The sequence below is a fragment of the Eulemur rufifrons genome, chromosome 16, assembly GCF_041146395.1.
Source record: "Eulemur rufifrons isolate Redbay chromosome 16, OSU_ERuf_1, whole genome shotgun sequence".
NCBI lineage: Eukaryota > Metazoa > Chordata > Mammalia > Primates > Lemuridae > Eulemur > Eulemur rufifrons.
Window position 1 is genome coordinate 48,839,689 of NC_090998.1, and position 13,226 is coordinate 48,852,914.

Consider the following 13,226-nt stretch of genomic DNA (forward strand, 5'->3'; position numbering starts at 1 on the left):
AGGCAGGAGGATTCAAGGCTGCAGTGAGCTGTGATTGTGCCATTGCACTCCTCCAGCCTGGGAGACAGAGTGAGACCCTGTCTTTACAGACAAACAAAAAAGCAAAAAAAAACAGTATGAATTAACTCAAATGGTTTAGCCTAATTATCAGCAAATATAACTACAAAAAGGGGGCAGGAGTTTTGAGAGGGGAGAGAGAACCTTGGAGAATTTGATGGGGGTGGGGGAGGGTGGTGTCGGGAAAGTCTAGGTTAGGGCTTAATTGTAAAGTAGCAAGACAGGCCCAGAGAACCTGGGGAGCTGACATGAAAGTTAAATACATTCCAAAGTTTTGCTTAAAGTTAATCTTAACTCTTTTTCCTCTCTTTTCCTACATGGCCCCAGAATTCCAGCTGAATTCTTAGGTTAAGACTAGGAGAGTGAGATATCCTGGAAGGAAGTAGAAGACCATGAATAAAAGGAAGGAGCAGGTAGGGAGGGTCCAGGGTGGCATGGCATGACCAGGGAGAAGGTGGTCTCAGTGTCACCCCCACACTGTGGGTGAGCCAGCCATGCTCACCCAGGCCATGGAAGCTTCTCCTCTAGGACCCAAGCGCCAGGAGCTCAGGGGCCTTGCTTTGTTCACCCTTACATTCCAGACTCTTAGCATCCTGCCTGCCACACAGCAGGAGCCCAGTGAATACTTGCTGAATAACAGAGCAGCTGAGAGCACTTAGGAGAAGCTGTCTTTTGAATCTGAGGCAGGAAGAGAACAGAACTAAGGCAGCAGACGGGTAGACATTCACTCCGCCAAGTAAGGTGGGGTGGACTTCACAGAGCAAAGCGGGGCCTTCACTTGGAAACTTGTGAAACTTGGAAACTTGGAAAGCTGCTTCCTCAGCTACATTTTCCTTTCTCTTCCTGACCACGGCTGGTCCATCCACCACCTCCACCTCGGGGGCCCCCAGCATCAGCTATTCCCCTGCCCCTCTCTCCACTGCACTCCTGCCCATAGTGCAAAACCATGCTCAAAACACCGTGTATTTAAAATCAAACAAGAAGAAACCAAAACCAAACAAATAATACTCTCCTAATCCAAAATCCAACTTCAGGGGCTGTCCTCTTTTCTTTCCTACTTAGCCAAGGCTTATAGATTCATAATAATCTACATTCGGGGTCTCTGCTTCCTCACTTCCTGCCAAGTCCTCAAACACTGGTAAATTTACTTCTTGCCCCCCTTCCACCCAGTCTCTGTCACTGGAGTCACCAAACGGCCCTCTGTTGCTGTATCCACTGGGCATGTCATCATTCTGATCTCCTGGGTGGCATCTGATTATCCCCCAACTTTGGCTTCTGGGATTCTCCTTCCCCTGGTTTCTGTCCTAACTCCCAGGACATCTTCTCTCAGACTTCTCTACCCCTCCTCTGGTGTTGTGGACTAGGATGCTGTCTCACTACTCTCTCCCCCTGGGCGATCTCATTTCCTAACACCTCAGTCCCCAGGGTTAGGTTAGATCCCTCTTCTGCGCTAGGTATTACCTTAGCCTGGTCCTCCTCCTGATCAATTTTGTAACTGATTACGTAATTGCCTGTCTCCCATGCTAGCCTGTAAGCTCCTAAGGCAAGAAACCATGTCTGTCTTGATCAACACTGTAGCCCTACTATTATACACAGTGCCAGGATATCGTAGGCAGGACCAGCCACATAATTTCAGCGTCCAGTGCAAAATTAAAAAACACACGGCACCTTGTTTAAAAGTGGAGAATTTCAAGATGGCAACAGCAGAGCATCACACAAAATGTGGGGCTCTTCCAAGAGTGGGATCCCGTGGCTGCACAGGTCACATGCACACGAAGTCGGCAGAGTATACACCCTTAATACTTACTGAATGGACAAACAGCTTCAACAACTACATGCACTGATGATTCCAGACAACCTTTCCAGCCCACACATCTCTGTTTTGCACCAGCCTGGAATAGCTAACTGCCAACAGATATATCCACTTGGATATTCACTGGCATCTCATACTAAGTAAGGTTCAAAATGAATGATCCTGTCCCCACCCCACCCCCAAACCTGCCTGTCTTCCAGCATTCCCTATCTCAGGAACGACACTATTTTCTACCCAGTTGCTCATCCCAGAAGCCAGACAGACGTTCCAGGTGTTTCACTTTTCTCACCCCACACATCCAGACAGGCACCCAGTCCTGTGGATTTTGCCTCCTCAGTAGCACGTGAATCTATCTCCTTCCTTGATTCCTCCCCCTGTCGGTGCCTTTTCTGGTTTCCACCGGAGCTCGTCTGCTTAGGAGTTCTCCACTGTCCCCTACCCCGTACTCCGCAGGGTCACGAAGGTGATTTAGGGCACCACTCTCTTCACGCCACACCTCCTGCCCAAACCCTCCATGGTGTCCCAGCACTTCCCATATCCTTCATGATCAGGTTCTCGCCTGTACTTCTGGCTCAGCCTCACTTGTGCTGTGTCCACGTCTCCCTTCTGACGGCCAGCCTACCCGAGTCAGCTCAGGAGAATGCCCGCCTTCCTCGCCCTCCTGGCCTCGCTCTCACAGTCCCCCTCTGTGACCCTGGGGTGGCGTCTTCCCACCGCCCCACGGCCCTTTCCAGTCCTCTCTGTGACTGTTGGCTTCCGTGGCTGTCTCAAACCACCCCGAGGACATTTTATGGGCAGAGTCTAAGTTGTCGTCTCTGAATCTCTGACACTCAGCGCCTGGCATGTGGCAGACACACAACAACTGTTTGCTGATGGATAAGTGACTAAATGAATGAAGAACGAGCCGGACTTGGGCGAATGAACAGAAGGATCTTGAAGCGAGGGCCTTAAATAAGACTTTTCTTAGTAACAACATTGCTAACTGTATATAGTCGGAGCCCTCAAAGATCCATCTGCCTTTTTGTTGGTTTTGCAAAAAGACAGCAAGGCTAAGAGGATGCTGTTCTGGCTGAGCCGCCACTGCAAAGGGACTTGGGAGACAAAGAGACACGAGGCAGGGCCCTCTCCTTAGTGGACAGCAAAGGCCACCACCACCAAATTCACCATCCCGCTATTACTGCTGGGGTAACCCTAGCTTATTACTTTCTTAAATAGATAATTATATCCAAAGCCATCTATGTACAGAACATTCTCCATTCCTGTTTGAACGCTCAAGTTCCCCCTGTAAGAGGCATCTACCGTAAGAGATGACAGCACTGTCTGGCTGCAGCCTTCCCGATCCCCACATCACAATGCCTATTCCTCTGCGATCCTTGGCTTCCTTTTGATCTTTCTCTCTTTCATCCCTCTGATCTCGGGATCAATTTGTCAGAGTGCCGGTCTCCAGTCTGGAGCAGGGCGGCAGAGGAAAGGGGTTTCAAAGGGAAGGAAGTGCGTGCGAAAGCTGACAAATCTGGTACTAAACAATCAATAAAGCGGAGAAATGCCTTTAAAGCTACATTGTCTCATCATAAGACCCCTGCACTTCACAGCATCTACCTCATTATTTTGTGAGGTGCTTTTTCTAAGGAAAATTAAGGGGGAAAAAAAAAAAATGAAAACAAACAAAAGCTGTGGCAGCAATCTGGGTCCAGGAGAGCTGGGTATGTGCCCTGACATTTCTTCTGGGGCCTCGGGCCTGGACCTGCGGATATTACCATGGTCAGAATTTGGATGACATGCCATGACCTACCCAGGGTTTGGCCAGAGACTAAAGGAGGAAGTTGCAAGGGGCTGGGGGTGATTTAAGCCACAGACAACTACCTCCTACCCAGTACCCCTTACCATACAGAGGGGATGAGTCTTAAGCATATGTTCCAAAGATAAGGTTAGTTTTCATTCACAGAGACTGCAGCTGAAATTTACATGCTTTACTTTTAATTCTAGTGTAATAGATGGGGCGTTATTTGTGATACAGTGAACAATAAGGTTTAATGCGTTCTTATGAGTCAACTGCAAGGATGGGAGAAGAGGAGGTAAAAGCAGAGACATTAATAGTTTTTTAAATGCCCCCCTCACCTCCAGTATTCGCTACATGAGAGGATAAAGGCAATTTATTCCTAACTGTTGAGAATTTTGAGTTTAGAGAATAATTTCTAGAAAATCCTGCTACTTCTACCCTCCAAGGGTGTATTTTGGAGTCAAAAACACCTACTATTTGTTTGTTCCTTGAGTTCATCAAAATGAAAAGTGATCAAGAGAAAAAGAAAGGGTAAAACAGGATACTAATTTCAAATATTCATTTGATTTTTATAGTTCCTCTTCAGGAGATCACATTAACTCTTTTAAATCCCACCTTGGCACAGTGTTCTCAGAGCAGGACTGACATGCTCCAAAAGATATTCAACAAGCAAGCAAAAGAAAAAAGGTGACAAAAAATATGATTAGGCAATTGACAGAAGGGAAAATGCAATTGTTTGACAAAAATATGAAAAGACAGCAAGTAGCATGGCTGAGCAGTCTAAAGACATGAAAGATATTCGATCTCACTAGTCCAGGAAAATGCAAATTAAAGTAACACATAATTTGGCTCATCAGATTGGCAAACATTTCAAAACATCAGCAATATACAGTTCTTAGGGGAAAAAGTCATTCTTATAATTAATGGGAATGTGAACTGTTATACCTTTAAATCTATTAAAATTATAACTATATATTCAATGGTTCAGCCATTCCACTTTTGGGAATACACCCTAAAGAAATAAAAGATTCAGTACATAGGATAGATATTTAAGAATTCATATTTTGACATTATTTATTGACCGGAAAAAGGGGAATTGTTGAATGAATTGGTCCATATTCTATAAGATGTCACACAGTCATTAAAAAAAAAAAAAAAAAAAAGGTGACATCTATGTTTTGTGACCTAGTGGTATCCATGATGTGTCAAATGAGAAAAGTTGCAGAGTAATGTGTGGTACTTTCCCATTTTTGTAAAAACAAAAACTATACATAAATACCCAGTATATATGAGGAGTCTAACTCCAGGCCCAAGTCCTGTGTGTGATGCTTCAGGCCCGACTACAGGTAATTCCAAAGGCTTTGGCCAGCAGCTCACGGGGAGGCTGCCATCCCCAGACTGCACGACCAGTGCACAGCAGCTGCTGGGAGAGCTGCAGCCCAGGACCCGCTCTCCCACCCCACCCCTGCACTATCACAGTAAGGGGGAAAAGTCTCGACTATTAATTTCAGTTTGGGTCATTGTCCTAACTGACCACCTTGACACCTGGCGGCTTGACAATATCTAAATATGTCTGAATGAGTTGGGAGAAAAGTATGGAAATGGGAGAGAAAGAGTTAATTTTTCTTTGTATACCTTTTTATTATTTGACTGTTACAGGGAATGTGTGCTCCTTTTGTCAATTTCAAGAATTTATTTGCCCAGATGTGGGAGTATAGTCTCAGAAGACCTGGAGTCTTCCTGCATGCTGATTCATCTTGGTACCACCACCAATCTTCACGAACCCCGTGAGCCTCAAGCGCCAGTCTACAAAGTCCTGCCCAGTGGCCGAAGCACACCCCAGGGGCCGTTACTTGGAGCTCGGGCACAGCAGCAAAAGTACCCTGCATCTGTGGGGCTGCTGAGAAGCCAGGGACTGAATTTTGTTATAGAAATGAGAACTGGTGAAGCCTAAGAAATGTCTGTACTTTTCTCCATTACTTGTGTTTTAAGGGTGGGGGCGGGGGGGACCCACAAAAGCAGGTTGAGAACTGCCAATCATGTTCAAAACTAAAAAGTATAAAAAGAGGTTCTGAATGAGGGATTAACTGGATGACTGAAGAACCCATTGGCCCCTCTGGTGGAAGGTCAGATCTCGTTAATCTTAGCCATACAGGGGAGTTTATACAGGACCCCCCCCCCCAGCGTGGGCATGCTGTACCAGTCTGATACATACATGTGTCTGGGGACCTAAGCACTGACTCGAAACTCTGCCCTTAGGCTCTGACAGTATATATCCACATATGATTTATTCAGTGGCTACAGGGAAATTTTAAATGCGTTAAATCAGTGATAAAGCAAAAACAGAACAAAACAAAATACCTCTCCCAACTCAATTACTGCATCATTGCCTGTGGGCCACCTGCCACACCACACAATGTCCAGAGTTCAAGGCCCAGACAGTCACCAGGGCGTCTGGAGGTGGCAGCAGGATGGGAGAGCCACTGCCCCCTCATACATCACTACTGGGAGTAAACAGAGTAGGGGATGTCGTTGCTGAGAGGCAGCAAACAGCCAATCACACTCTTTATTGCTTGGAATACACCTCCCTTGTTCCAGGGTAAGACTTGACATACACTGTTGTGTGCGTGCGTGTGCACACAGCAAGTAAGTGTAGCTATGTCTACAGCCACACTGCAGAGTGGTTCCACTCTGTAGATCAAGGAAATCTCCTTCTGAATGTCTCAAGAGAGTCCTCTCCCCACCCCAACACACAGGATGCTACTAGGTTTGAATAGTAGCTCATTCCCACCCCCTCATTTCTAATCTTCACTAAAAGGAGACGACATTGCCTCAGTATACCACAGTATCCTGGGTCATCTGCTACAAATACAAAGAAAGCTTCAGATTCAAGCAAAGGAGCAACAAATGAAGCTTGAAGAGGAAGATGAAGCTTGGAGAACCAAGTAGGGCAAATGCAGGAACACTTTGTCAGCATCTGCTTTCTCGAACCCTCAGGAATCCTAAAAGCCTGTGTTCGGCCATGGCACATTCCAGAGCATATCACCTTTCTGTCCATGTGCCCCCTCAAGGTTAAAAAAAACCTTTGGCCTTAAAACCAAATAAAATTCCAAAATTCACAGGCAAATGATATTGCAAATAGGTGCTATGTACACACAGCACAAGGACAATTAATAAGCATGGAGCTTTTTGGCTGCAGTAGAAGGCTTTGTCCAAGTGGCACAAAGTCTACTTCAATCACTCCCTCTGCTCCAAATACACAGGAATGACCTATAACATGAGAGTGAGTGAGTGAGAATGAGAAAAATACATATAGAGAGAATGAGAATATATATAGAGAGAGAGAGGGAGAGCGAGTGCTTGCACACAAGTGAGCATGCGCCAATCTCAAAAATAAAGGTAGAATCTCTGTAGAGCAGAAATAGAAAATCACCAGGCTGCTGGACTCGAGAAGCAGGTAATGGTGTCCAGGAGTCCAGTTTCCATGGAGTAGAAGGTATTAAAAGTCCTCAAACAAGACAAAGGACAGGGATCAAGCCCACACCTCAAGTCTGAATCCACACCAACTCACTTCCCTTTGTTATACCTGGGTTTCTTCTCTCTGCAGCTCAGGAACTTGCTGGACAGCAAAGCAAAGTGCTTTGAGGCTCTGGTTTGAAGAAGTCCTGGTAGTACAGAGCTTCATTCCCACCTCTAATTCCTGAGCATCAGTCAGCCCTGCAGCATGGAACCCACCCACGTGCACAGTTAAATGTGTGTCCATGTAGAACACACAAACACGCAGGAGGAAGGTTCTGCAGCATCTACCCTGTCTGGGTGGCTGTTAGGTTCTGAGGGTTTACGTGGGAGGTTATAATGTGACAGCCAAAGCATGAAATGATAAAGACTGAGGCAAAGGCTAATGGTCAAGCCCACCTCCAGCTCAGAAAGTTTGTGGCTTTGGGGGAAATTCACATATATGTGAGTAATTGGTGGCTGGGTGTTGTGTAGACATGACACTGGCCTGGGAATCAGAATTGGTAGGTGCCAGCTCCATCCTGGGCCAGTCTTTATCTCTGGGCCTCCATGTCCTCACCTATAAAAAGAAGGGGTAGGACCAGATGATTTCGTAGGCATCTTTCAGGTTTAAACTGAAATGCTTCTGAAAAACAGCCTGATACTCGTGGGCTGGGGAAATACCGGCAAGGACTCCAGTGACTGCTTTTCTTCTCAGGAGGTGGTAATCACCACAATTTAGATTCTAATAAATATAAACCACACACAGAAGCACCAGGATGGGAGAAGCCACTCGTGGTGTTTCTCTTAAATCATAAAGGACAGGAACCCATTACTGAGCAAAAGCCCCCAGTGTCATTTCACTGTTGTCTGCAGTCCCCTTGGAATGCAGAGCTGCAAACAAAAGGCATCTTTGACACTGTTAAGAGTATTCATGGGATACCCTGATTCCATTACACACTTTCTCAGCTGAAAGTGATTTGAAACGCAACATTAAACTGCACATTTCCAGAATGGAGGAGAAAATCTGGTACAAGGTGACAAAGAGAAACCATTCAGAAAACCCTTTTTGACAGTGTATATCAATTTCAAGGCACAGGGAGGAAGCATCCATTTTGTTCAAAAGCATCAGACCTTGCGGATTCTATTTGGATACAGCAGAAATGTCGGGTCTCCTTCAAACGTATTAGAAATGTGTTGATGGGAAAGAAAGCAGGGCAGGGGAGGAAACAAGCCAGGCTGTAGATGCTAATTAGAGGTGTCAAAAAATAGCTCAAGGGAAAAAAAGATAATCCCACCAGCCAGGAATTAGTTTGGGTGTGTTTCTAGTCATTCCATTTTCAGAATAGTGACTAAAGAAGTTTGCAAATATGATGATTCATGTAACAAGACCTCAAATATACAACTAAGCTCCTCAGCAATAATACTACCAAAAAATGGTCAAGGGAAAAAAAATTCAGATCTTTAAGTAGCAGCAAAAATAAGTGACTAGAGCAATAACTGAGTCAAATGTTCTTTGCTTTCCTCACAACCAACCCAGTCTGTACTTGTACCACCCAGAATAATTTCTCAATGTCATAATCCAGCCACTTTCTACAAACATCTTGCTATCCCAGCAACATTCAGGAAACCTAATACACCAGCACAAAAATTTCCAGATCAGGTAAAAGCTTCATCATCATTAACGTTTTCAAGGTACTTATTTCTAAAAAAAAAAAAAAAAAAAACCAACAAGGGGTCCATCTGTTAATTAATAGTAGGATGGTTTGTTTTTTGTTTTTTTAATATAATACACACAACATAGAATTTACCCTTTTAAAGTGTACAGTTCTGTGGTTTTTAGAATATCCACAAGGTTGTGCAACCATCACAATTACCTAATTCTAGGACATTTTCATCATCTCAAAAAGGGCTTCTTCACTCCCCGTGTCTATTAGCAATCACTCCCCCTTTTCCCCCCCACTATTCTACTTTCTGTCTCTATGGATTAGTCTATTCTGGACATTTAATATAAATGGAATCATACAAAATGTGGTCTTTTATGATTGGTTTCATTCACCAGGCATATGTTTTCAAGGTTCATCCATGTTATAGCATGTATCTGTGCTCCTTTCCTTCTTACAGCTGAATAATATTCCATCATATGAATATATCATATCTTGTTTACCCATTTACTAGTTGACAGACATCTGTATTTCCATTTTTTTTTTATTTTCTTCTATTCTTCCCATTCTCATTCTCTCCCTTTAGAAGATAATTTTAAGGGACTGTGTTTCCATTTTTTTTTAAATGAATGATGCTGCTATGAACACTTGTGTGCAAGTTTTTGTGTGAACATATGTTTTCAATTCTCTTGGGTATACACCCAGGAGTGGAAATACTGAGCCACATATTAACTTTTTGAGGAATCACCAACTGGTTTTCTAAAGTGGCTATACCATTTTACGTTCCCAGTGGGTAGGTTTTAAAACCTTTCTCTTAAAGGATGACAGAGTTCAAACTCATTTATTTCTGAAAAGCTCACAGTGATTTTTTATTCAGCACCATTTTAAAATCAACTTGCTGGAAAAGTTTTGCCTGTATGCTTAGATTTCAATGCATAAATCGAACACTTAATGCTTTATTTTCCATTTGCATCAGATGATACATATTCAATTTCTCTCAAAAGCAGGGTCAATACCTAAAATCCACAGCACTGCACAGTCCTCCAGCACAATTGTGTACAACCACTTCCCAAGTCCTAAAGCAAGCACATGTTTCTCCTTGTAGCAAGTAGGCAGACCGGATGGGACCACCAAAGGCATTCATTTTTCTTTCTACTATAGTCATTTTTGGAGTAGGATGGATCTTTTCTTCCTTTTCTTTTTTTAAATGACTGTTGACTACAATAGTTCACTGTGTGCCAAGGCAGGTAGGACTTGCAGAGCCCGGGAGCCAATCTCTTTGCTACCACCCTTGTTAGATTTGTGTCCATTTCTGGCCTCTTTACTTGAAAAAGGCAATGCAATGGAACAACTGAACAGAGTTCCAAGAAGAGAAGTAAAAACAATTCAAAGGGTGGAAAATGTATGCTTTGAAGAAGGTTAAAGCAATTGTGGTATTTTAGCCTGAAGGAAAGAATGAGGAGTGATTTGATCACACTCTCCTTCAGGCATTTAAAATGGTTTTATTCAGAGAATGGTGGGTGACCAGCTCTCCATGCTCAGAGTGAAACAAACAAGAAGAAATTCTATTTAAATCACATCAGTAAAATTCTATGGTTGGAAAAGGGAAAAGAATTTCTTGATCTTTCACATTACATATTTGACCAAAGCTCGTGTGTCTCCAGCCCTGGACTTCTTCAAAAAGACACGAAGGAGTTTTGTCTATATTTGCCTGCCAAGAATCCTGAGGCGTCCTTCACTGTTGTTTGTTAATGATGCTATAAATCAGGAACTATATCTGCTGCACGAGGGCAAACTGGCTCCATGCACGAGATCTACACTGTATAACGTATTGGGAAAGCCTTGCAACCTGCACTGTGCAAGTAAACAGGGCCTCTTATTTGCCACATGCCCCTGTGCAAAATAAGCTACATGACTTCACCTGGCAGGGCAGGTGGGCTCACCTGTGGCCCATGGTAGGTTATACAGGCTAGATGCTGTGTGCCAGCCGTACCTGTAAGACCTCTCTGCCTCTTCCTGGTGACAGTTGCCTGACTCCAGTTCCTTACACAGCAAAGGCCTGGGAAGCTGATCTCTCATTCACTGAACATAACCCATTCAGTTGGGTTTGGGACCTGGCCAAGGTGAAGTGTAAAGTGACCAAAGCTTAGAGTACAAAGTCTAGTTCAAGCTATGAACTACTATGCATTCTTAGAGTTAGCCACTCTGAAAATGAATTTTTCCCATTTGATAAATAGACAATGACACTTTCTTCAGACCAAATGAGTATATATGCAAAAGGACTTTAAGTATAGCTTATTAGTGATGCTGAATGAATCATTAAAGGAAACTTGCATATAAAAGTCAAAGCAGAATAGTCAATTATAATACTTGGAACTTTGCTATGTCGTATAATGAAAACTGTCCATAATTGGGATCGTAAGGAATTGCATGAAAGAAAAAACAAACTGTACTTAGTGACCCCGCTTAGGCTTTAATGATAAAATGGTATGCTGATTGCCCGCTGTCACCTCCATTCATGTGCTGTGATCCCCCAACTCCACAGAAAAGAAGGGAGATTGACAGGGGAGAATTGGAGCATTCCTGCTTCTCTTAATCAATAGCTTTGAAACCCTGCTCTGTTCATTAATATTAATGTTAGGGTCCTCTTAACATTTTCCCAAAGCCTATCTGTAATTTATAATTTTATCTTGACAAATAGATATATAAAGGGTTTCCATGCCAAATCCCCTTTCCCTGTAAAAATTCTGCTCAATCCATAATTTACCTGAGGCTCTCACAATTGTCCAAATGAAAAATGAGTCTGAACTATGTTCGTGGAAACAGAAAATTCTTAGACATAAAATACCCAATTTTTTTTGTTTGGATTCTATGTGGGAAGTAAAGGAGAAGAAAAAGCCTGGGAATCTTCCTAGGTTTCCAGCTTGGGCAATGGAGGGTGATGGGCTATTAATGACAGGAGACACAGGAAGGAAAGCCAGTGTGGAGAAGACAGTTCATTTTGGGCACGTTGAATTTGGGGCGTGTGCCTGATGCCAGGTGAAGGACCAGTGAACACACAGTGGGAAATGTGTGGGTGGTGCTCAGGAACAAGGTCAGGGCTGAAAGAATAGATTTGGGAACAGTCACGTCTATACAGTAGTTAAAACTATATATTGAATCAACTGTTCCAGGGAACGCAAATAGAGAAATGGGGATAAAACAAAGCTGAGAACAGAACTAACATATTAAGTGAGAACATAGAAAAATGTGTTCATTCTCTCATCTACCGTCTACCTCGTCTATCCGGCCAACTCTCCTCTACAGAACAAGTCAAGAGTTCAGGCAACACGTTTCTTTGTCACAGGACTCTTCTGAGCCTTTAATATACTAACATGTATTGTTATTCTCCAAAACCAGGTTATCTATGAAATGATTTCCAAATCTGACTAGGGGAGGAACATTACCTAACATCTCTTCACTCTTCTCCCACGTGGGGGTCAGATTCAGGGATGGATGCACTTGACTGAGCTATAGCTTGGGGACAAAGTTGGCTTCACTGTTGGAGCCTCACTCCTATTCCTGAAGCCCTGTCAAGTATAAAATCAGAGCTGTTCTCTCTTGTGATGAGATCACACCGGGCCATCTCTCTGGTTCCATTTTCATTTTTCAGATGCACAGAAGAAAAGAGGCCGGGGTGGGGGCTGCCTAGGGAATGCCAGGCTCTCTCCCCGTCTCCCCCTACTCTCTGTTTTCTCTATTCTGGCTGTTCTCTTAGACAGTCTGCCAGGTAAGAGGGCTCACTACCCTCATTAAGCTCGGGGACTTTCTTGTTTTGATTCGCATTTTATTTTTGTATTTGCTGCTTCTCTGGAATGACTTCCCCTCATCACCAGGATTAGAGGGAAAAAATGCAAATAGGGTGTTCTGGTCCTCTGCCCTGGACTTGATTCTAGCTTAAAAAGACAACTTCGACATGTTCCAGCCTGGCTCAGGAAGAAAAGGCACTGGGATTTAGGGCTAAAATGTATTATGAATACTAATAAAATGTGTTCCTCTGTCTTATCCTCTGTCCATATACTTCTCTGTTCAGCTTCTTGGGATTAGCAGGCAGGGTCTAGAATAGGACTTGAGAATTAGAGTTTCTGGGTCTTGGCCATGTAGTTTCTTATTCTTCCTGGGACCTTCCAGAAATCAGGCTGAGTTTTAACTCATCCCTGAAGCATGTTATCGCCCCTCTATAGAGAACCTGCCCCTAATGGGAAGGTTCCACACATTGAAACAGGTAAAAATACATGTTTTGAATCTTATATTTCTCCCATTTTGTAAACACTCAGAATATTAGTATGAGGTTAATTTAAACCCTCATTACTTGACAGGAAGCTAGCCATGGATGAATAGCAGCAATATCAACTTATCAAAAATGTTCACAAGGCTA

At 43.6% G+C, this 13,226-nt stretch overlaps 1 protein-coding gene across 1 annotated transcript in view; it reads right to left on the minus strand.

Annotated features, from left to right (window-relative positions):
• Nucleotides 1–13,226, minus strand: part of PPM1H (protein phosphatase, Mg2+/Mn2+ dependent 1H) — a 235,427-nt gene that overhangs the window by 73,285 nt on the left and 148,916 nt on the right. The window lies entirely within an intron of this gene.